The 23,128-nt window shown below is 45.5% G+C and overlaps 1 long non-coding RNA gene across 1 annotated transcript in view; it reads left to right on the top strand.

Moving 5' to 3' along the window:
• Positions 1–23,128, top strand: part of LOC139000013 (uncharacterized) — a 39,404-nt gene that overhangs the window by 5,696 nt on the left and 10,580 nt on the right. The window contains exon 2 of the long non-coding RNA XR_011469506.1: positions 22,571–22,622. This is a non-coding gene — a long non-coding RNA (uncharacterized lncRNA). The remainder of the gene's footprint in view (positions 1–22,570; positions 22,623–23,128) is intronic.

The following is a 23,128-nucleotide window of genomic DNA, read 5'->3' as shown; positions in this document are numbered from 1 at the left end:
AGAGATGGCATCTGTTCTCCCAGAAGGCTATCCTTCTGGAATTTTCCAAGGAGAGATTTCTCTCTACAGTCACCTTTCCTTTGATCAACTGTCATCCCCAAAGAAAAAGAGTATTCTCCATCCTCCAACATGGCTGGTTTCTGCTTAGTGACCTAAGTGCAGAGGACTGACATTCACCTTATAGTTTGCTCTGATGCAGGTTTTTCTATGAAACCTGAGATGGGAGATTTAACAGTCCCTTGAGGTTAGGGGGCCTCACCCTCACACTTCACCTGCAGTCCCTCTAGCTTTGGGTGATGCCCTCCTCTCAAACAGATTCTGAGTCTTCATCAGGTCACAATTAGCTCCATAAAAGGTGAGGTAGTTTATAATTCTGTGGGAATCAGTTTGAACTAGGACATTTGCTAAGACTTAGTTACATTACCAACGTTTCCAATTCTAGTCTATCAACAAAGAGGACAGAGTGCTACTGAATTTATGCAAATAAGTCTATTGCTATAAACATAAGAATACTCCAGAAGGCATTGGAAATTTTTTGGGAGAAGTTAAACAGGGAGACAAAGTCACTGTTGCATCTCACATAGGTGTTCTCTTGTCTATTCACATTAACACAAGTGTCCAGGTACCCTCCACAGGTCTCCTTGGAAATGGGAAAGAGCTCATGTTCCTGTGAGCTTATCTCTTAGTCGTGCCAGTCATCACACAATGACTGCCCCTCCTGTGAAGCACACGGTGTCCCCTCCATTCTGGAGGTGGTGCAAATGGGACCAACCAGAGATGGGGTCCAATGTGGAATGTTACCTTATGCCAACAATAATGACAATGCCAGCTCACATTTTTTAATATTATTGGTTCAAAGCAAGTCTTCTAAGCAATTTCCACCACCACAAGAAATCTAATAGGTTTGTTTTTATTTTTAGTTAGTTTAGTTTAAGAAGGTAGGGCAAGGGATGAGGATCACTAGTACTTGACATCTAACTCTACAGGCACACTTTCAGTGGAGCTGACAGGGTTGGAGACTTTACACTGGTAGTTTCCAGCATCTTCTCTCCTGACAGGGTCTATCGTGAGGGTTCTGTGGTCCTCAGATAGTTTCATCCTCTCCTTGAGCCACAGACTCTTAGCATTGAATAACCAGTTGGTGGAGCTCTCATCTGTGTAGCAGGTCATGACCATGGCATCCTCATTCTCTGTGACTGTGGTGTTGCTGGCTAAGAGTGGTGGGCACACTCACTGGCCCTGTGAAGAAATAGAGGATGAAAATAATTGAGTGTGGACTTGAGACCTGGGGCTATGCTCCTTCGTCAAAATCTCAGCCCTAACTCTGATGGTTCTGAGGATAATTTGGTTCCACACTAAAATTAATTTATTCTAAATTTGACTTCACTCCCCAGACCATATCTACCCCTCTGAGCTGAAGACCCCTAAGAAGGAAGGAAATGAACCAATGATTGATCTAGGGATCCAAAGACATCTAATAAGGCCACTAGGATTGGAGGAAAATATGGGGCTATGGCTTCAGATAGACCTCAAATGACTCAGATCAATTTCTCATGGTCTTCATGATTCTGCTTAGGAACTGTATCTCCCTATGCCTCACTTTCCCCTCAGTAAAGGAAAATGAATATTTGACTGCCAGACTGACAATGTTCTAATCATTAAATATTCACAGTATCTGACAAAAATATTGGAAGGGCAAACTGCTCAAAAAGAGGTATTTGTTATTGATGAACTTCACAAGACAATCCCCTGGGCTGATCCCTGGTGGATGAGCAGCTCCCAGGAGGATCTTTTCTCCTGCTCCTCCCTTAGGATGCTGACCTTTCTCTGGACTCTCCTAAGTGCCCAGAACTGTCAGCTAATAATCTGTAGAGCTCGTCAAGTTCTACTCTCCTCACACTGTCTCAGGTGAATGACCAGGCTCCATCTCTTCCCAGTCGTGGCTCTTACGGTTGAGCCCCAACTACTGGCCAGATTAGGAGCCTTGTGACTCTGGCACATGGCAAACTGTTGCTCTCACTCAGCCTTTCTCCGGAGGCAAAACCAAGCTCACACAGGCTTCCCAGAGCCTCTAGAGAGGGGTTCTCAAACTTTAAACAGGGGGCCAGATCACTGTCCCTCAGACCGATGGAGGACCAGACTATAGTTTTAAAAAAAAACTATGAACAAATTCTATGCACACTGCACATATCTTATTTTGAAGTAAAATAAGAAAACAGGAACAAATACAATATTTGTCTTTGCATGTGGCCCGCGGGCCAAAGTTTGAGGACCCCTGCTCTAGAGTCAGGACATTGTGACAGGGGCCTAGGGAAGGGCTGCCCAAGCTGAGAGTCTCTGTGAAGAACCCAGGAGCCCATCAGGCCGGGTCCTTACTGAGCACTGCAGGGTCTACCTCAGGGACGTGATCAAGGAAAGGGGCCCAGGGACCTGAACTGAGACTGGTCTTCATGTGCTGACTCACTCCCAACAAATTGGTCCTTCTCTCTGTGGTGAATATCTGTGGGGCTGGAATCTGGAAAGGGAACTCTGATCTTGGGAAGTTTGTATCTACTGTGTGTCCTGTGCTAAATGCCCAAACCCAGCTTACAACACGGTGCAGAGGAGGATGGAGGAGAGTCCAGGGCTGGCAGTCCTGTGTGTGAAGTAGAATTCACCCCACCCAACACCTAGAGGTCAGAAAGCAATCACTCATGGTATACAGTGAGCTGTCCAAATCTTATTTCTCTTTCTGCATTTAGAAAGGTGGCTACTACGATGTAGATTCCTAGGTCCCATACAGTGACTTTCTTATGATCTGGGATCCATCAAGTTGTACTTTCTCTCAAACAGTGTATTCGGGCCCTGTTACATATTGCCTTGAACGCCATCCATCAGACCCAATAAAATTAGGGTAGTTCAAGTCTAATCCCCTGTACCAACTAAAGACTGTAACACCACGAGGCCTATTTTGGGTATGCAGAATCACATCCTGCCCTTCAAGAGCATTGGTTGAGACAACAGCAAATCGTGCAGTGGCATGCGGGACCCAGAAGGCTAAGAGGAAGACTAGAAGAGAAGAGAGAGATTTGTCAGTATTTCATCTGGGTATTGGGATGGAGAGATGAGGCATTTCTCTTCATCTCTCAGAGTGGGTGTGTGCATCTCCTTGGTCAAGGTCAGCAACATGGCCACCATGGCTTCAGCACCTCGGAACCTATGCTTTTTGTTTTGAATTCTCTTTCCCAGCTGTCTGTGTGTCTATCCTCCTCACTGCCCTCAGATCCCTGGTGATACTCAGCGGTCTTCTTGGAAGACTGTCAATGACCACATTCTGTAAAGAACCTCTATCTTCACTCTCTGACCTGTCCCCACTCTGTGCCCTTCAGGGCACTTGTGGGTACCTGATGTCGCATGTAGATCTATTTTCATCTCTTTTTTTATATATATAATGTGAGCAGCATGTGGGCAGAGGGTGTTGTGATCTTGTGGCCCCTGTGCCTGCAATAGGCTGCAAACACCTGTGGATGCAAGAATGAGTGCTCCTAGGCTTGACCACATCCTATTAAAAGGCAAATTCTGACTCTGCAGCTGTGCCATGAACCAGAGACTATGCACCTGAGGAGCTCTCAGGGGAGGTGGATCTTACTGGTGTGTGAGCCCACTTGCTATAGCAAGGCTGATGGGGGCACATGTCCCCAGAGAGAGTGACCTTCTTACCCCAGCATTAGCCCCTGCTGCATCTTGGTCTTGAGTCTGTCAGCACCACACAGGGAGCCCCACAGGCCCCAAACTGGGGATTATTTCTGTTTGTGACACAGAAACCCAGCTGGACACCGGGTCATCCCCATGTACTCAAACCTGCTGAGAAGATTTGATTTCCTCCCAGCAGGAAGGCCACAGAGGTGACTGGTGGTGAGAAGGCGTCCAGCTGGGTGATGAGTACAGAGGGGACCCTCCCTCAATCTCAGGTTGTCACCAGCATAGCCATTGTTTCCAGAGGCAAAGACCTCATCACCACGGGTCTCAGAAGGACTTGCAGTTTCCAAGTGTGAAGTGTATGGTGTGAGGCAAGTTCTGTGGTGGGAGCCCAGGTGGCTGCGGGCTCCCTGGTTTGGGGAACATTTTCAAGGAGACCCTCCCTCTCTTTGCTGGTTGACCTTCTCCATGTCCTCCCTGACTATTCGGGCAGCCTCTGTCCTCTGCCTGGGGAACTTTTTTGAGGTCACCTCGCCTTGCCCATGTGTGATTCCAGTTAAGAGTTGGGGAGCAGAGAAAACCACGATGGCGGCATAGGTAAAGACCGGAGTTTGCTGCCTCGCACAACCACTTCAAAAATACAACTAAAAGACAAAACAGACATCATCCAGAACCACAGGAAGGCTGGCTGAGTGGAAATTCTACAACTAAAAGGAAAGAGAAAAGCATACTGAGACTCAGAGGAGCTGCGGTGCAGAAGTAAAATACTAAGGTATAGAGGTGCACGCAGAGCAGACTGGCGGGTGAGGGCGTGGTTGTCTTTTTCATTTGGGAGGGAGTCACAGGCTCTGAGCTCCAGTTCCGGGTGGGTCTCTGAGGACCCAGACTCATACAAGAGAAGCGGGATTGTCTGGCATCGGACGAAACTCCAGGGCAGCTTTCTCTCGGAGGTACTTGCAGCAATTGCTGGGACACTGAGAAGCGGGGTCTCTGAAGGCAGGACTGAGAGCAGCCATAACTGCTCGCTCCGCCCACCCTGTTGATCCCCTGGGACCTGCCCCTCCTGAGCATTGCACAGAGGCGTTTGATTGATAGCCTCAGGCAGAGGCTAGATTAGCAACTCCCTAGAGATCCAGGACAGAAGTTCTCCCACTGCAGACACAGCTGAGTCTCACAGCCAATTGGCCTGGAGGTCAATCCCTCCCAGTGTTTCTTTCCTACAACAATCAAGGCTTAACTACAATAAGACTGTGCACAAAGACCACAAGGGGGTGCACTAAGAATGTCCTCCTCAGGTAATTTGGGAAGCTGAACCACTAGGCCCTAGAGGACACTTAGCACAGAAAATCACTTCATCAACACAGTGAAGCATAAAAAATGCGGAGACAAAGAAACAGGACACAAATGACAGAAATAGAGGAAAGCAAACTGCTGAACATAGAGTTCAAAACCACACTTTTAAGGTTTTTCAAGAACTGTCTAGAAGCCGCCAATAAATTTAGTAAGACCCTCGAAAAGACTGGTGAGACCACCGATAAATGTAGTGAGATCCTCAAGAAATATAATGAGACCCTTGATGTTGTGATAAAGGACAAACTAGAAATTAAGCTTACACTGACTGAAATAAAGAATATTATACAGACTCCCAACAGCAGACCAGAAGACCGCAAGAATCAAGTCAAAGATTTGAAATACGAATAAGCAAAAAACACCCACCCGGAAAAGCAAATGAAAAAAGAATCCAAAAATACGAAGATAGTGTAGGGAGCCTCTGGGACAGCTTCAGGCATACCAACATCCGAATTATAGGGGTGCCAGAAGAAGAGAGCGAGCAAGATATTGAAAACCTATTTGAAGAAATAATGACAGAAAACTTCCCCTACCTGGTGAAAGAAATAGACTTACAACTCCAGGAAGTGCAGAGAACCCTAAACAAAAGGAATCCAAAGAGGACCACACCAAGACACATGATAATTAAAATTCCAAGAGCAAAGGACAAAGAGAGAATCCTAAAAGCAGCAAGAGAAAAAAAGTCAGTTACCTAAAAGGGAGTACCCATACAACTGTCAGCTGATTTCTCAACAGGAACTTTGCAGGCCAGAAGGGAGTGGCAAGAAATATTCAAAGTGATGAATGCCAAGAACATACAACCAAGATTACTTTATCCAGCAAAGCTATCATTCAGAATTGAAGATCAAATAAAGAGCTTCACAGATAAGGAAAGCTAAAGGAGTTCATCACCACCAAACCAGTATTATATGAAATGCTGAAAGGTATCCTTTAAGAAGAGGAAGAAGAAGAAAAAGGTAAAGATACAAATTATGAACAACAAATACACATCTATCAACAAGTGAATCTAAAAGTCAAGTGAATAAATAATCTGATGAACAGAATGAACTGGTGATTATAATAGAATCAGGGGCATAGAAAGGGAATGGGCTGACTATTCTTGGGCGGGGGGGAAAGGAGTGTGGGGGATACGGGAAGAGACTGGACAAAAATCGTGCACCTATGGATGAGGACAGTGGGTGGGGAGTGAGGGCAGAGGGTGGGGTGGGAACTGGGTGGAGGGGAGTTATGGGGGGAAAAAAGAGGAACAGATGTAATAATCTGAACAATAAAGGTTTAATAAGAAAAAAACAGTTGGGAGCAGCATAGAGATTCCTGAAAAAGCAGCTGCCCCTAGACCCTGTTAAGGTCAGAAATGTCCAAACCTGTGGAGGATTGTTATGAGTATTTTAGGTGAATTCCTGTCATATGACTGCAAGCAAGATCTCAGATCCTGAGAGGAACAGCAGTTTTGTAGCTTGTTTTACACATTATAATCAAAGGAGAAGATGAAAAAAGTTACAAGAAATCTATTGGAAAGTGTGGAAAAGGAAAGGAGGGAGACCTCTAGCAATAAATAAAAAGAAAAATAAAGAAACACATATTATTTTTACTTTGGAGGGTCCAGGACCATTAACACTTCCAGCAGGTACAGAGGCTGTGCAGGGAACCAGGCAATATGAGTGCTCTGTGGTCTTGTATTCTGGCTCCACAGGCTCTGCCTTCAATGGGTCTACCAAAGAAAATTTGCTGGAGGTATGTGATGTCAAAGGTATGTTATCCATGATGCATAAGAACAGGGAAAGGGCTCACTTGAGGTAAAGTCTGACATTTGCTAAGGAAGCTGTGGGCCTGTGACCTGACTACCTGCCCTCACCTGCCCAGTTAGGCATTTGTGATCCGACCGCACTGTGCGTCACTGAGTTTGTCAGGCCTGTCATGTGGCCCCCTGGGCTTATCAGGTTTCTTGCACAGCCTCTTTTTCATTCACAGTTTCTGAAAGAGCAGGTGGGACAGCGTAGGCATGACAGAGGGGCCCAGAAAAATCTGTTAGTCAGAGAATGGAAATAGGTCTCCTTCTGCACCTCCTTAGCCAAAATCCAGTTCAAGTGTGGATTTCCTGTGTTTTGTATTTGCGTCTCAATATCACCCCCTGGAAGGCAAAAGAATACCTGCAAGCAATGTCAGGTACTGCACTAGAAATGCTGACCAGACTCCAGAAGGTGGGAGCTCACTGTGAGCCCTGGACAAAGGTGAGCTCTGACCTTTAGACTAAGAGCCAGCCATCCGGGAACCAGTCCCTGTGTGTCTCATGCCTCCTGACTGCACCCCAGGGCAGGCTGGGTCCAGTGAGAGGACTGGCTTTCTCCAGAGTATTATGAGTCCAGTGTTCAGAGAGCTGTCACCTCTGGTGGATCTGCTGTTTCAGGAGGATGTACTGTTCCAGGTTTTCAAAGCCAGGTCCTGGTGAGGGTTCTTTTGGGAGATGGTGCTGGCCTGCATGGTTGATCCCCAAAATGCCCTCCGTGTTTCCCATCACAGCGTTTGGATGTTACATCCATTCCCCTGTGTCCCTGTCTGTCATCTGCTCTAGGCCTCCCCACAGGGCCCAGGTTCTGGAGCAGCTCTACATGGAGTGTAAGCAGGGGACTCTGTGGGTCCTTCTGTTAGGGGAGGGGAGGCCCCAAGGTACCCTCAGCACCTCTGAGATGGAAGCTACCCCAGATCCTGGGTTCTCCTTTCCCATCCTGCTGAGGATGTTCCCCTTGTTCTCGAGGACACCGTGGGCTGGTGAGATGTCTTTAGGGGCCACAGGCAGCTGTATTCATACTGGGGAACTTGGGGATGGGAAGTCATCCCCTAATTTCCTGAGGTGAGGATGAGTACTCTCCAGCTTGGTAGAAACTCTACCTGGGATGGAGAATCCAGAATGTCTGCCAGGTCAGGGATCTGTGATATAAGGAAGAACATGGGCTGCTTTCCAGTCCCCGAAGAGATGAGAGGTGGGGAGGGCTGTGATTTCCTAGCAATGAAATCAGAGAGGTCTGATCCCTCACTGTTAGGAGGTTCCTGTCCCCCTTTCCTGACTGTAAGTGGGGTAAACACCTGGTCCTGGGACATCCCCGTGTAAAAAGGGGCAAGGGGCTGTGGCCTCCTCCCAGGCTGACACCAAGGCCTTTGTGTAGATAAAGAACATGATCTGACTGCAAGTGTCAAACAAGGTGACCAGCTTCCATTATATTACTTCCCTCATCCATTTAATGAATGCTTCTTGAGTATCTGTGGTGTTTCTGGTCAGGGCTGGGCCCTGGGAACACCACAGAGAGCAGAAACTAGGTGGGCCCTGCACTTGAGGAGTTTAACTTCTAAGGAGAGACAAGTTCTCAGATAAACGTTCCATAAATATTTGTGTAGAAAAGTCTTTCAGACAAAGAATTAGGTGCTTGTAAAATTATGAAAAGGCTAGAGCAGTGGTTCTCAACCTGTGGGTCGTGACCCTTTTGAGGGTCAAATGACCCTTTTATAGGGGTTGCCTAAGATCATTGGAAAACAATTATGTAATTACAAATTATTTTTGGGATTAATCACTATGGTTAAATTATGTTCAATTTGTAACAATGAAAATACATCCTGCATATCAGATATTTGCATTATGATTCATAACACTAGCAAAATTACAGTTATGAAGTAGCAACGAAAATAATTTTATGGTTGGGGGTCACCACGACATGAAAATCTGTATTAAGGGTCAGTACATTAGGAAGTTTGAGAACCACTGGGCTAGAGAAATGGAAGTTAAGGAGTTACCACTGGAAGTTGGGTTTCAAGGTCATGCTGGCACAGCCCCTCCCACAGGTAAAGAATTAGCTGTGTCTGCCAGAGGCCACACATCAGTCAACACAGTAGCAGAAATAATAGGCCCATCTCCTTTCCAGCTTCCAATTTACACACAAGTGCATCTCAGAGGCTGAGTTTAATTCACATCTGGATTCTCAATCACAAGGAGTGGGGGAATGGAATATTTAACCTTTCAGTCTACCTGATATAGGAGGGAACATGGAAAGGGGTGGAACATAAATGCCATGTGCCAATACGTGGCATGTCTGAGCCTACATGCAGGCTGTGGGACTCTAGGAAAGTGATCCCACCTCAAAAATCTTCAGTTTCCCTATGTGATATCATACAAAGATATTTGGTGTTATTTCCTGGTTCTTAGAACTGAGCAACAAAAAATAGTTGAATTTTCTGACTGATAAGGGTTGATAAGAGTGTCTTTTGTGATGATGAAGAAACTCTGACAGGCCTCTGGATAGATGCAAGGTAAGGGCAGGTCACCATAAAGACAAAATCTTGCTTAGTAGCTAGAATTTCCCTGAAGAGATTAGGGTACGTAAAATGTGTAGGAATTTTTGGCTGCCAATGTAAGAAGTGTTTAAACTTCCTTGGCTGCTTCCTGCACACCCCTACAAGATTTCAAGCCTGAAACCCAGGCATGTGCCCTGACTGGGAAATGAACCATGATCTCCTGCTTCTTGCCTTGATGCTCAAACACTGAGCCACTCCAGCTGGGCGGCAAGAAGCATTTAAGGAGACTTACGTAAATTTCAAAAGTAGAGAAAGTATCTGCAATTACATATTGCAGTTACATTTCTAAAGGAAATGCTCTAAGACATAATCGAGGTAAGAGGCCTATAGTCATGAAGAAAGGTTAGAGACTCTGAGGGAATAATGAGACCTTTGTTTCATAACACAACTGCATTCTGCACAGCGGAGGGAAACAGAACTGAATCCTCTCAGCCAACACACAGTTTGCATCGCCATCAGTTCCTGCAATTTATAAAGAAGTGCAAGTTCCCAGCCATTTATAAATAGATGCAAATTAGTTGAGAGACTGAACAGAGATGGCATCTGATCTCCCAGAAGGCTGTGCTTCTGGAGTTTTACAAGGGGACTTTTCTCTCTACAGTCACCTTCCCTTTGATCAAATGTCATCTTCAAGGAAGAAGAGTGTTCTCCATCCTCCAACATAGCTGGTTTCTGCTTAGTGACCTTAGTGCAGAGGACTGACATTCACCTCACTCTTTGCTGTGATGCAGGCTTTTCTATGAAACCTGAGATGGGAGATTTAACAGCCCCTTGAGGTTAGGGGGCCTCACTCTCACACTTCACCCGAAGTCTCTCTAGCTTTGGGTGATGCCCTCCTCTCAAACAGATTCTGAGTCTTCATCAGGTCACAATTAGCTCCATAGAATGTGAGGTAGTTTATAATTCTGTGGGAATCAGTTTGAACTAGGACATTTGCTAATTCTTGGTTACATTACCAACGTTTCCAATTCTAGTCTATCAACAAAGAGGACACGGTGCTACTGAATTTATGAAAATAAGTCTATTGCTATAAACATAAGAATACTCCAGAAGGCATTAGTAATTATTTGGGAGAAGGAGAACAGGGAGACAAAGTCACTGTTGCATCTCACATAGGTTTTCTCTTGTCTATTCCCATTAACACAAGTGTCCAGGAACCCTCCACTGGTCTCCCTGGAAATGGGAAAGAGCTCATGTTCCTGTGAGCTTATCTCTTACTCCTGCCAGTCATCACACAATGACTGCCCCTCCTGTGAAGCACACGGTGTCCCCTCCATTGTGGAGATGGTGCAAATGGGACCAACCAGAAATGGGGTCCAATGTGGAATGTTACCTTACGCCAACAATAATGACAATGCCAACTCACGTTTTTTAGTATTTATTGAATCAAAGCAAGTCTTCTAAGCAATTTCCACCACCACAAGAAATCTAATAGGTGCATTTTTTTATTTTATTTTTTTTTTAGTTTAAGAACATAGGGGAAGGGAGGAGGATCACTAGTACTTGACATCTAACTCTACAGGCGCACTTTCAGCAGAGCTGACGGGGTTGGAGACTTTACACTGGTAGTTCCCAGCATCCTCTCTCCTGACAGGGTCTATGGTGAGGGTTCTGTGGTCCTCGGATAGCTTCATCCTCTCCTTGAACCACAGAATCTTAGCATTGAATAACCAGTTGGTGGCGCTCTCATCTGTGTAGCAGGTCATGACCACAGCATCCTCATTCTCTGTGACTGTGGTGTTGCTGGCTAGGAGTTTGGGCACACTCACTGGCCCTGTTAAGAAATAGAGGGTGAGAATGATTGAGTGTGGGCTTGAGACCTGGGGCCATACTCCTTCCTCAAAGATCTCAGCCCTGACTCTGATTGTTCTGAGGGTAATTTGGTTCCACAGTAAAAATTAATTTATTCTAAATTTGCCATCACTCCCCAGACCAAATCTATCCCTCTGAGCTGCTGACTCCTAAGAAGGAAGGATCTGAACTAATGTTTAGGCTAGGGATCCATAGATACCTAATAATGCCCTCAGAGTGGAGGTAAAGATGGGGCTATGGCTGCACATACCTCAGGTGATACAGATCAGCTATTCATAGTCTGCGTGACTCTGTTAGGGACTGTATCTCCCTGTGCCTCGGTTTCACGTCAATGAAGTAAAATGAATATTTGACTGCCAGGCTGTCAATGTATTAATCATAAAATATTCACAGTATCTGACATAAACTTTGAGCATGGATACCTGCTCAAATTCGAGGCATCTGTTATTGATGGACTCCAAGAGAGAATCCCCTGGGCTGATCCCTGGTGGATGAGCAGCTGCCAGGAGCATCTTTTCTCCTGCTCTTCCCCTGGGATGCTGACCTTGGTTTGGACTCTCCTAAGTCCCCCAGAACAGTCAGCTAATAATCTGAGGAGCTTGTCCAGTTGTGATCTCCGCTCACAGTCTCAGGTGAATGACCAGTCTCCATCTCTTCCCAGTCGTGGCTCTTAGGGTTGAGCCCCAACTGGTGACCAGCTCAGGATCCTTGTGACTCTGGCACATGGGAAACAATTGGTCTCACTCAGCCCTTCCATGGAGGCAATACCCAACCTGACACAGGCTCCCCAGGTCCCTGGAGTCAGGACATTGTGACAGGGGCCTGGAGAGGGGCTGCCCAAGCTGGCTTCTCTGTGATGAACTCAGGGAGCCCCTCAGGGAGCCCTGCAAGGTCTACCTCAGGGTCATTGTCAGGGAGAGGGGACCAGGGACCTGGACTGAGATGGGTCTCCCTCTGCTGACTCACTCGTATCAAACGGGTCCTTCTCTCTGTGGTGAATGTCTGTAGGGCTGGAATCTGGGAAGGGAACCTTGACCTTGGGAATTTTGTCTCCACTGTGTGTGTCCTACATTAAATGCCCAAACTCAGCTTGGGACATGATTCAGAGGGGGATGGAGGAAAGTCCAAAGCTGGCAGTCTTGTTTGTGAAGTAGAATTCACCCCACCCGACACCTAGAGGTCTGAGAGCAATCACTCACGGTATACATTGAGCCGTCCAAATCCTATTTCTCGTAGTGAATTTTGAAGGACGGCTATTACGGTGTAGGTTCCTGTGTCCTTCAGAGTGACTTTTCTTATGATCAGGGATCCTTCAAGATTTGCTGTCTCTCGACCACTGTATTCGGGCCCTGTTCTATATCGTCTCACACGCCATGCAACAGATGCAATAAAATGAGAGTAGTCCCTCTTTTCTCCCCTGTACCAAATAAAGCCTGCACAACTGGGAGGCCTATTGCGGGTATATAGAATCACATCCTGCCCTTCAGCAGCATTAATCGAGACAATTGAAAATTGCGCAGTGGTGGGCGGGATCCAGTAGGTTAAGAGGAAGACTAGAAGGGAAGAGAGAAATTGGTCAGTATTTCATCGGTGTATTGGGATGGGAGATGAGGCATTTCTCTTCATCTCTCAGCCTTGGTCTGCATGTGAGTTCGTGTGTGCATCTCCTTGGTCAAGGTCAGCAACATGGCCACCATGGCTTCAGCACCTCGGAACCTATGCTTTTTGTTTTGAATTCTCTTTCCCAACTGTCTGTGTGTCTATCCTCCTCACTGCCCTCAGAACCCTGTTGACACTCATGGGCCTTCTTGGAAGACCTTCCCTGACCACATCCTCTAAAGACCCTCTATCTTCCCTCTCTTACCTGTCCCCACCCTGTGCCCTTCAGGGCACTTGTGGGTACCTGATGTCACATGTAGAACTCTTCTCATTTCTTTTTTCCAATATAATGTGAGCTGCATATGGGCATAGGGTGTTGTGATCATGTGCCCCCAGTGCGTGCAATAGGCTGCAAACACCTGTGGGTGCATGAATGAGTGTTTCCAGGCTTGACCACAGCCCATGTTGTATTTTCTCATATTTGTAGCTGGTGGTGGGGACAATGTTTAGCACCCCGGGTTAAAATGTTTCTGGTATCACCTGAAATAAATTGTTATGTCTGTGGTCAGTTGTCAAAATTCAATACTCAGTGATGAATAACTTAGGAAATCAACAGCAATTGAGGTTTTCCTGCCCCTCACCACCTCCACATCATGAGATTATCCTGCTGCTGAGACCCCCTCTCATCATACTGTGCACCCCTGTCCTTTCACTCAGGTCCAAAGAGAAGCCCGTCCTCCCCTCCCAGAGCACTGTCCTCCCAGGAGATCTTGGCAAGTCTCTGACTCCAACCTCCCTACCATTCCCAGGAATTGTCTCCTCCTTACCAGCCAGCAGGAGTCCCAGCCAAGGGGCAATTCCTCTGAAGGCAGGGGCTGAGGGGGACTCCATGGTGACTGCTGCCTTCTCCGTCCCTCCCTCTGAGAGAACAGCTCGATGTCCAGTAAGGCTCCCAGGCACCTCTGTCCAGACTGGTGGTTTGTGCTTTCCCTCCTCCCTGTGTGCTGAGCCTCCTGCTGGGGCAAGATAACCTCCCTGGTCATGTGGGCCAGGGCTGGGTCAGGGCCCCGGTCCCTCCCTCCCCCTTCCCTCATTTTTTGCCAACCCTGTTGCCCCTTTCAGTATTTTGGTTCCCTAGAAACTACTGAAGCCTCTGACAACACACACACACATGCGCACATACAAACACAAACACACATGCACAGACAGGTGCCCAGAAAGCACTGGCCTGGGGCGTCCAGTTCCTGGTCATTCTCCACAGCTCCCTGTCAGTGCACATTTGACTTTTCCCTTCAGATCAAGAGTTCTGGGTGCACCTCAGGAAAATTGTCACAGGGATGTCACCCCGGCTCTGCATTGGATCCCCTGTGAAACTTTCTAAGGATTGGGATGCCCAGGTGACATTTTAGAAAGGCTCCTACAGCAGCTGCCCAGTTATATGGATGCCAGGAAGAGACCCTATGATGTGAGCTAGGGGGGCCCTGCCCCACTCCTGTGCACAGGGAGGGTCTCCACATCCTGTTAAAATGCAGATTCTTACTCTGCATGTGTGGAGTGGACCAGAGATTCTGAATATAAGATGCTCTCAGGGGAGGTGGATCTTACTCGCCTAGGGAGCACATTTGCAACAGCAAGGCAGATGGGGTCACATGTCCCCTGAGAGGGTGACCCTCTCACTCCAGCATTGGCCCCTGCTGCATCTTGTTCTTGGGTCTGTCAGCACCACACAGAGTACCCCACAGGGGACCAAACTGGGAATTATTTCTGTTTGTGACACAGAAACACAGCTAGGTACCAGGTCTTCCCCGTGTTCTCAAATGTGCTGGGAAGATGGGATTACCACCTGGCAGGAAGGCCACAGAGGTGACTGAGGTTGAGAAGGGGTCAAGCTGGGTGATGAGTGCAGAGGGGACCCTCCCTCTATCTCAGGTTGTCACGAGCATGGCCGTTGTTTCCAGTGGCAGAGACCCCCATCACCACGGGTCTCAGAAGGACATGCGGGTGCCAGGTGTGAAGGGTAAGGTGTAAAGCAAGGACTGTGGTGGGAGCTCAGGTGGCTCCGTGGTCCTTGGGGAATGTTTTCAAGGAGACCCTCCCTCTCTTTGCTGGTTGACCTTCTCCATGTCCTCCCTGACTATTCGGGCAGCCTCTGTCCTCTGCCTGGGGAACTTTTTTGAGTTCACCTCACCTTACCAATGTATGATTCCAGTTATGAGTTGGGGAGCAACATAGAGATCCCTGAAAAGGTAGCTGTCCCAGACCCTGTCAACGTCAGAAATGTCCAAACCTGTGGAGGATTGTTATGAGTATTTCAGCTGAATTGATGTCATATGACTGCAAGCAAGATCTCAAATCCTGAGAGGAACAGCAGTTTTATAGCTTATTTTTTACATGATAATCAAAGGAGAAGATGAAAAAAGTTGCCTGAAATCTATTGGGAAATGATGGAAAGGATAGCAGGGAAAGCCCTAGAAATAAATAAAAAGAAAAATGGAGAAACACATATTAATTTTTACTTTAGAGGGTCCAGGACCATTAACATTTCCAGCAGGTACAGAGGCTGTGCAGGGAACCAGGCAACATGAGCGCTCTGTGGTCTTGTATTCTGGCGCCACAGACTCTGCCTTCAATAGGTCTAGCAAAGAAAATTTGCTGGAGGTATGTGATGTCAAAGGTACGTTATCCATGATGCATAAGAACAGGGAAAGGGCTCACTTGAGGTAAAGTCTGACATTTGCTAAGGAAGCTGTGGGCCTGTGACCTGACTACCTGCCATCACCTGCCCAGTTAGGCATTTGTGATCAGACCACACTGTGCGTCACTGAGCTTGTCAGGCCTGTCATGTGGCCCCCTGGGCTTATCAGGTTTTTTGCACAGCCTCTTTTTAATTCACAGTTTCTGAAAAAGCAGGTGGGACAGTGCCGGCTTGACAGAGGGGCCCAGAAAAATCAGTTAGTCAGACAATGGAAATAGGTCTCCTTCTGCACCTCCTTAGCCAAAATCCAGTTCAAGTGTGGATTTCCTGTGTTTTGTATTTGCGTCTCAATATCGCCCCCTGGAAGGCAAAAGGAGACCTGCAGGCAATGTCAGGTACTGCACTAGAAATGCTGACCAGACTCCAGAATGTGGGAGCTCACTGTGAGCCCTGGACAGACATGAGCTCTGACCTCTAGACTAAGAGCCAGCCATCCGGGGCCCAGTCCCTGTGTGTCACATGCCTCCTGACTGCATCCCAGGGCAGGCTGGGCCCAGTGAGATGATTGGCTTTCTCCAGAGTATTATGAATCCAGTGTTCAGAGAGCTGTCACCTCTGGTGGATCTGCTGTTTCAGGAGGATGTGTTGTTCCAGGTTTTCAAAGCCAAGGCCTGGTGAGGGTTCTTTTGGGAGAGGGTGCTGGCCTGGATGGTTGATCCCCAAAATGTCCTCCATGTTTCCCATCACAGCATTGGGATGTTGCATTCAGTCCCCTGTGTCCCTGTCTGTCATCTGCTCTAGGCCTCCCCACAGGGCACAGATTCTGGAGCAGCTCCACATGGAGTGTCAACCAGGGGACTCTGTGGGTCCCTCTGTTAGGGGAGGGGATGCCCCCGTGGGACCCTCAGCACCTCTGAGATGGAAGCAACCTCAGATCCTGGGTTCTCCTTTCTCATCCTGCTGAGGATGTTCCCCTTGCTCCCCAGGATACCGTGGGCTGGTGAGATGTCTTTAGGGGCCATAGGATGCTGTATTCAGACCAGGGACCTTGGCATGGGGAATCATCCCCTAATTCCCTTGAGGTGAGGGTGAGCACACTCCTGCCTTGGTAGGAACTCTACCTGGGATGGTGAATCCCTCATGTCTGTCAGGTCAGGGATCTGTGATAAAAGTCAGAACATGGGCTGCTCTCCAGGCCCTGAAGATATGACAGGTAGGGAGGGCTGTACGTTCCTGGTGATTAAATCAGAAAGGTCTGATCCCTCACTATGAGGAGGTTCCTGTCTCCCTTTCCTGACTGTAAGTGTGGTAAACACCTGGTCCTGGGACATCCCCGTGTAAAAAGAGGCTGTGGCCTCCTCCCAGGCTGACACCAAGGTCTTCCTGTGGATAAGGAACATGATCTGACTGCAAGTGTCACACAGGATTACTGGCTTCCATTATATGGCTTCCCTCATCCATTAAATGAGTGTTTACTGAGTATCTGTGGTGTTTCAGGTCTGCGCTGGGCACTGGGAACACCACAGAGAGCAGGAAATACGTGGGCCCTGCGCTCGAGGAGTTTAACTTGTAAGGAGCGACAGTCTCTCAGATAAAATTTCCATAAACATTTGTGTAGAAAAGTCTTTCACACAAAGGGTTAGGTGCTTGTAAAATTTTCAAAGGGCTAGAAAAATGGAAGTTGAAGACTTGCCACTAGAAGTTGGGTTTCAAAGTCACGCTGACAAAGCCCCCTCTCACAGATAAAGAGTTAGCTGTGTCTGCCAGAGGCCACCAATCAGTCAACACAGTAGCAGAAATAATAAGCCCATGTCCTCTCCAGCTTCTAAATTACACACAAGTGCATCTCAGAGGCTGAGTTTAATTCACATCTGGATTCTCAATCAAAAGGAGTGGGGGAATGGAATATTTAACCTTTCAGTCTACCTGAAATCGGAGGGAACATGGAAATGGGATTGATTAGTACAAGACAAGCTGCTGTTGCCCATTGCTCCCCTGGTTGCAAGTTTCATGGGGACCTTATAGAGTTTTAAAGGAATAAAATTCACTCAAAAAGCAGATTATTTGGGGGGTGTGGGGGCGGTGCCAGAAGGAGGCACACCCTGGCTTCTTTGTCTTGAGTGATTTTATTTACTTTCCAAAGGTGGGGATTTAGTGGAGGTCACAGGAGAGATCTCAATAGAGTTTTCATCAGCTTTCCTAGATGTCCCGTTTAAGGGTCATGGTCTCTATTAATGGGTCAGTGCAGGGCAGGCAGTCTAAACCTCATTATCACTAATATTACAGTGAAGGAAAAGCCTCCCTGGGGCCACTTTTGCGCATTACAAGGCATCCGGGGCTCTCCACCCTGATGGCCTTCTGTATCTGGCTGTAAATTGCTTCGACAGTTGGTTCAGCTGTCTGTCTCAGTTGCTTAATTCCACTTGCCAAGAATTTTTCTTAGCTTCTTACTAACCTGTCTCAAAAAGAGAAAACATAAAAAAGTTATTATTAATAACTTGTATTATTAATAACATAAAAGTTATCATATACACCTTTAGTCATTATTAAACATTGGGCTATATATACAATGTTTGAGAAAAGTCCAAAGAACAAGTGTAATTATTATTATCTTCTTATATAAAAATCATGGGTGGTGTTCATCATGTCCAGAAGAACCGCCATGACCAAAGGGAAGGAAGTCAGTCCTGCAGGGGTTTTCTTGGCAATGGCTGCGCACCCTGCCCCACCCCCCAAGCTGTTTTCCAGAGCAGTTTCCTGTAAGGGTGGGTTTTGAGGCAGGAACCCACCCTCGGAGCGTGGAGGCAGATCTTTCTAAAGTGTGCCGAGCACCAGCACGGCCACGGGTAAACCTGAGCAGGGGCGGCTGGAAGGCTTACAAAAGACAGACAAGAGAATGAAAGCCGGGTCTCCGTGGGATGCTGCTTCTCTGAGAGACAGTGACCACGCCCACAGCCATGCCTTTATTTTATAGCAGATGCTATGAGGCAAAGTAAGGGTGTGACCAAGATGTTTACAACATTCTCCTGGGTTTCAATACTACTCAACTACATACACCTGAACTCTTTCAAGCCTATATCACTCAGGCACATGGGGCCATATATTCCAACCATAGGTTCAAGCTTACAACTACAGCTGTTGGCTATAATTGTGCTGGGAGGGCTCTGCCCTCCAAGCTAGGACTTGCATGTGGCAATGAGAGGACTGTGCCCTCTCATCAGTCCAAGGCTTGAACCTGTCCAAAACACTGTAGCGGCTCCCCACAATAAAGTTTTAATTCTGTTTCTTTGTTTCTGATGTTATGGCCCCACCTTATAGCAAAGAAACAATTTCTGGAGGATTAGGCCTAGGAATAATAATTTTGAAAAGATTCCCAGGTGATTCTAATGTGCAGCCAAGGTTGAGAACCACTGCTATAGATAATATTAAAACTATATCTAAACGTGCAATTCTTTGTCCAAAATTTGAGCATGTTCAAAAATTAAATGAAGAAAATTTGGATATACTCGATGGAGATTTTCACACATATTTGAGTGATGATTCCATTGATTCCACAGATGATGCTGAAAAGGAAAACTTTCCTATCAAATTTCTTAATAGTATTTATTACTCTTTCGGGAATGCCATGTTATAAATTAAAATTGAAAGTGGGTGCAATCATCATGCTATTGAGAAATATCAATAGTAAATGGAGTCTTTGTAATGGTACAAGATTTATTATCAAAAGATTACAACCTAACATTATCGAAGCTGAAGTATTAAACAGGATCTGCAGAGGGAGAGGCTGTTCTGATTCCAAGAATTAATTTGTCACCATCTGACACTGGCATCCCATTTAAATTGATTCAACGACGGTTTCCCGTGATGCCAGCATTTGTCATGACTATTAATAAATCACAAGGACAAACTCTAGACAGACTAAGTATATTCCTACCTGAACCCGTTTTTGCACATGGTCAGTTATATGTTGCTTTCTCTTAAGTTTGAAGAGCATGTAATGTTACAGTTAAAGTCCTAAGTACTTCATCACAAGGGAAATTAGTCAAGCACTCTGAAAGTGTTTTCACTCTTAATGTGGTGTACAGGGAGATAATAGAATAAGTTTAATCACTTTATCAGTCATTGTTTGCATCACTGTTGTTTTTATATCATGTTTTTGTTGTTTTCATATCATGTTTTTGTTGTTTTCATATCATATTTTTGTCATTTTTATATCATGCCTCTGTTGTTGTTATATCCTTTTGTTACTGTTTATTAATAAATTTATATATTATTTTCATATACATTTTACTAATTTCCTTTCATCTCTCACACTTCTGTTCTAGAGAAAGGGCAAATAGCAATATTAAAATATCTCTGCTAATTAATTTTCTTTTATAAAAAATATATTTTATTGATTTTTTACAGAGTGGAAGGGAGAGGGATAGAGAGTTAGAAACGTCGATGGGAGAGAAACATCGATCAGCTGCCTCCTACACACTCCCCACTGGGGATGTGCCCACAACCGAGGTACATGCCCTTGACCAGAATCGAACCTGAGACCCTTGAGTCTGCAGGCCGATGGTCTATCCTCTGAGCAAAACCAGTTAGGGCAACTAATTTCCTTTTAACGTGCATAGATTTCCTGCACCAATTACTAGTCACTAATATTCACAGGCAGGTAAAGATAATCAATTTGTAGTTATACAGGCCTTCTCGGTGTCTTGGGATAGCTGACAATCTCTGATGTCAGTGACCTCTCATTCTCAAAAAGTCTTTGTTCACTGTAGGTGAAGGCAAGTGTGAGAGACAGGGCAGATGTCCATTTGTGGTTGGGCACCTGATACCGTCCATTCAAACAATGTTGGGGAGTCTTTCATGAAAGTCTTTTCTAATTGACAAAATAAGTCATGGTCTTTGAAGACTTCATGTGCTGAGAACACTCCTGTAAATAAATGTCACTAACTTATCTGTCCCTATCAGCTGGTTAAAATGTTCTTGATAATAATGCAGAATGTCTCCTTTTCATAAAGTTGGTTCATATGTCTCTTCATCTAGATCAGTGGTTCAAAACTTGTGGGTGGCGACCCTTTCACAGGGGGTGTCTAATACCATCAGAAAACACATATATAATTACGCATTGTTTTTGTGATTAATCACTATGCTTTAATTATGTTCAATTTGTAACAATGAAAATACTTCCTGCATATCAGATATTTACATTATGATTCATAACAGTAGCAAATTTATAGTTATGCAGTAGCAACAAAAATAATTTTATGGTTGGGGGTCAGCACAACATGAGGGACTGTATTAAAGGGTCGTGGCATTAGGAAGGTTGAGAACCACTGATCTAGATACATGGGGTTACTGGTGACAATTTAATGAAGAGAAAAGCTATGTGTTTACCAAAATAGCAGATTCCAGGTTGAGAAGAACCATAAGGAGGGCTTTAGGCGAAGGGAGATTAAAAGCTTCTGAAAATTTAGCTAGTTGACTTTTAATTATATCATTTGTATATTACACCAATCCAGAGAACTGGAGTTATAGGTACAATAAAAAGACTAGTAGAATAGGCCAATTGTTAGAAATGGATTGTATGTTTTGAACAGTGAAATCTGTCCCTCAGTCACTTTAACTCATACGGAATTCCCTAATAGGCGTTAATTTTCCCCAATCATAATTTACCTTTTGAACTGTTGCTCTCCTTCAAGTGAATGCCTCAACCTAGTGATAATAACATAGAAATCATAACTAACACATATTCGTATTCCTGAGATGGTATCACCTGGATAAAATCCAATTACCATCTTTAAAAGGGATCTACAGGAAGAAGGAAATGACCTTGGGGATCATGGAATGATTTTTCAGGGTTATATTTAGACAGTAGAATATCTGCTATACACTTTGCAATCTATAGAAGGAAAAGGAGTGACATGAAATCCAGTGGATAATGATTGGAGAGGTAGAAGAAAAAAACAACAAGGCATAGAGAGAATCTCTGGGGCTCGTTAAAAAGTAAAACCAATCAACCCATACATCTTTTATATCGGTTGGTATAAGTTAGTTAGCAGTACACAATTAGCATGATAACAATAATATGGAGGGGTCTTGTGCTCTCTGCTCTGGAATTGTGAGGGGTTTGGAAAAAAGAAAATCACCCTATACTTTCAAAAGTGTGTTATTGTAGATGTAAAAAGTCACTGGATGGGCTCAGTTAAGGTAAAGACTAACATTTGTGAGAAAAGATAGCAACCTAGCACATGACTACCCACCATGACTCACTTTAAGTTAAAAGGTTTTATTTTCAGACCATCCTATCGGGTTACTTCAGGTTTCTGAGTTTGTAAGGCCCCCACATAGTCCTTTTCTGAGCTTATGAGGTTGAGTATGTGGCCCCTTTTTCATTCACACAGCCCAACTCCTTAACCTTTTGGGAGGAGAGAGGAGCTAGAGATAATAACCAATGGCCAATTACTTCATCAATTATGCCAACATAAGGATACATCCAATAAAAACCCTAAACATGGGATTCAGGAAACTCTGTGTTGATTCTGGATGGCTGAGCACTCAGGGAAAAAATGGAAGTTTCACACCTCTCCCCATGGCTTCATCTGCCAGTCTCTCCCATTTAGTTATTCCTGAATTGTATACTTACAATAAACCAGAAACAGTAAGTAAAGTCCTTTCCTGAGTACCTTGTGGGGATTTTAGATAATTATAAAGCATGAGGAGTCATGGGAACCTCCAAACCTGGACTTAACCGGGCCAAAATGTGAGTCACGTGGGCACCACATCGGTGATGGCATCTGAGCCTTGAACCTATGGGGTCTGCACCCACTCAGATAGTTACTATCAGAACTCAAATGGATTGTAGGACACCCCATTGGAGAATTGGCAGTTGATGGGGAAAACAGAAACAAAAATCTTCAACTCATATAAAAACTACTCAGCAGGGTGATACTAGAAGTGATGATGGTATTGTCAGTGATTTGCCTGTATTAGGTGCTAAGGTAGTTTGAGAAGACTTCACTTTCACTCCCCTCTCTCACTAAGACCTCTCTCACCTTCAGAGTCCACCTTCACCCCTTTTCTTCCTCTTTGTTCTCACAGGACGAGGCTTGAGGCAAGGTTCTGATCCCAGGAGCAGTGGAGGTACAGGCAAGTAAGTCTACTCATATTGTTGTCCACACTGAGGTGGGATCTGTTCTCCTAATGCCTTGACAGCCAGTAAACTGATATCAGGTTGCAGTGAAAGAAAGAAAGTATATATTATAAAGACACCAATGAAGGGAAATGGAGCAGCTGATGCTCAAAGACCAGAACTCACAGTGGTTTATATTTAGGGTCTTTTAAGGGGCAAAAGTCATGACGTGGGGTTCAGAGTCATGGGTTTTGAGGATTGGTCAGTTATGCTATAAGTACTCATAATGTGACATTTCTCCAGGCATCATCCCGGCTGGGGTCTGTGGTTATTGGAGCCTACAGGTCTTCCTTCGTGCAGACAACCCATAGTTCTCCAACCCATTTTGGGGTTGGGTCGTTTATGTTCCCTTAAGAGCAGAAAATATCTATCCATCTTGTGTTTAGCAGACAACATCTTTCTCTGATAACTCCTGCAACCTGTTTCACTGACTAGTTTCCAGGCTCCAGGCCGAAAGTGCATTCTTT

This window comes from Myotis yumanensis, unplaced genomic scaffold, assembly GCF_028538775.1.
Source record: "Myotis yumanensis isolate MYYU_CA2020_CCGP unplaced genomic scaffold, mMyoYum1.0.hap1 SCAF_23, whole genome shotgun sequence".
Taxonomy (NCBI): Eukaryota; Metazoa; Chordata; class Mammalia; order Chiroptera; family Vespertilionidae; genus Myotis; species Myotis yumanensis.
This window is presented reverse-complemented; position numbering and strand designations above follow the sequence as displayed.